At 45.3% G+C, this 2,189-nt stretch overlaps 1 pseudogene; it reads right to left on the bottom strand.

Annotated features, from left to right (window-relative positions):
* Positions 1-505: 505 nt before the first annotated feature.
* On the bottom strand, positions 506-1,219 carry LOC109457512 (large ribosomal subunit protein eL14; annotated as a pseudogene).
* Between the last annotated feature and the right edge of the window lie 970 nt (positions 1,220-2,189).

The raw sequence follows: 2,189 nt of genomic DNA, 5'->3' as shown, positions 1-2,189 counted from the left end.
TTGATACCTTATCCCAAGTCTTGATATAGTTAAAAAGAGTTCTCCTGTCATTTTGAAATTAGCTCTTTTCAGAAGAAAACCCCAAATGTTTCAGCTGTTCCTCAGAGGACATAGCTTCTCCACTCTCACCGAAGGTGTTCTGTGGAAGTAGACATCGAAACACACTTTAGGATGCAAGATGTTTTGTACGGGTCAATGCTTACGAAAGGTTTGGGGAAAAATCAGATTGGGGAGATGAGGAAGTTGAATTGCAATTCAGGCTCAGCTAACCGGGCACAGAGCTCTGGAGAGAGTCTTACCTGTCAGACTTGCTCAGAGGCAGGCTGAAATGCCAGGCAGTATGCCCACCTCCCTCAGTGCTGCGAGGGAAGCATCTGTTCCAGGACTCTCCTTGGCTTGTAGAAGACTTCTACTTGTATCTTTTACCTTGTCTTCCTTCTATACCTAAGTCCAAATCCCCCCCCACCCCTTTTTTTTTAAACTTTTATAATAGCCTCTTATGTTCTTATGCTTTCTTGCCAGATGCCTTTAGAACAGGTGCTTTCTGGGCTGGAGCTTTCAGACCCTTCTGAGCTTTTGGAGACGCTGCCTTCTGCTCTCCAGCTTTCTGGACAGGAACCTTCTGGGCTGGAGGCTTCTTGCCGGTAGCAGTCATTTTTTTTTTTGGAACCTTTGCAGCAGCTGCTGCAGCTGCACTGTTAGCAGCAAGTGTTTTTGGGGAGAAGCTTTCAGGAGAGCTGCCTTTTGAAGCTTCCTAACTTCAAGCTTGATTTTTCAGTTCCTCATTTGCTTTACCTTCGTGACTTTGTAATGATCAAAATCTGTCATGCTGGCTTTCTTTTCTCTGGCGTCAATCTTCTTGGCCCATCTTGTGGCTGCCCATTTTATATTGAGATCTGCCTTCTGCCAGGCTTGTTGGACATACTTTTGGCGGGTACTGTGTGGGAACTTGAGGATGAAGTCAGTGAGCTGCATGCATTTGAACGGCATAGCCTATCTCCTTAGTTAAGTGCAAGCTTATCAAAGCCCTGTTCTGATCAATAACATTTAGATTAGCGACCAGCTTACCTGCATGAGGCCCAAAGGAGATGTAGGCCACCCAGCCAACCTCCACAAAGTGCCTGGATACCACGTTGGTGGCCTTGGACAAGAAGCCAAATTTCCTCTTCTTATAAGGACACCAGTCATACTGGATTAAGGCCAACATTAAGGACCTCATTTTAACTTAATTACTTCTTTGAAGACCCTCTACCAATGTGGTCTCATTCTGAGATACTGGGTGTTAGGACTTCACATTAACATTTTTGTTGGGGGACACAAATCCAAGCCATAACAAGTATGGTTACTTTTGCCTCCCCTCCTTGGTTCCCAGACCAATACAGTTGTACCTCGGTTTTCGAACGTCTCCATTGATGAACATTCAGTTTACGAACGCCGTAAACCCGGAAGTAAATGCTTTGGTTTTCGAACACGCCTCGGAAGTCGCTCATGTCACACGGCTTCCGCTGAGTGCAAGATCCTGAGGCCTAGCTATCGGATGTTTTCGATCGTTTCAGAACTCGAACGGTCTTCCGGGACGGATTGCGTTCGAAAACTGAGGTAGCACTGTATTATTCTTTCCAGTTTTCAAGTGACAATAAGAAGCTCAGATATTTTAAAAACTTGGCTCAAGGTCAAGTTTTTTTATTTTAAATCAGTTAATTCCCAACAATCCTAGAGTATAAACTTGGTTTCCAAACATGGTAACCTCATATAATTCCTGTGATCATAGGAATGGGGCTAAAGACATGAGTGGAATAATGTCTGGCTCATCAAACCCCTACCTTAGCCCGTGCACTAGCAGGGATTAGAGGGATTCTCCACACTACACAGGGCGGTGGGCTGGGATCTGCCCGAGGACCCAAGTGGGAGCAAACGTTGTGCTCAAACTTCAGCATTAAGAGCTGTTTCCCTGATGCATCTGTTTTAACTTCTAATACATATGTTTTCTGTTGGGGGTCACAATACCAAATGGAAGTGTCTGATTTAAGACATAGATGGCGTCTTGAAGGACGGTTCCCTGTCCTCATCAAATGTTGCCTGTGACCTAGTGCTTTGAGCTGTGCCTTCAGCAGGCCATTCCCATGCTCTGGCAGCTCAGCAGGTTCTGGGTGTTAATAAGACCTTTGGATCTCTTGGTCATGGTCCCA

The sequence above is a fragment of the Rhinolophus sinicus genome, chromosome X, assembly GCF_036562045.2.
Source record: "Rhinolophus sinicus isolate RSC01 chromosome X, ASM3656204v1, whole genome shotgun sequence".
In the NCBI taxonomy this organism is placed as follows: domain Eukaryota; kingdom Metazoa; phylum Chordata; class Mammalia; order Chiroptera; family Rhinolophidae; genus Rhinolophus; species Rhinolophus sinicus.
Note: the sequence above shows the minus strand (reverse complement) of the source record. Positions and strands in the feature narration are given on the sequence as shown.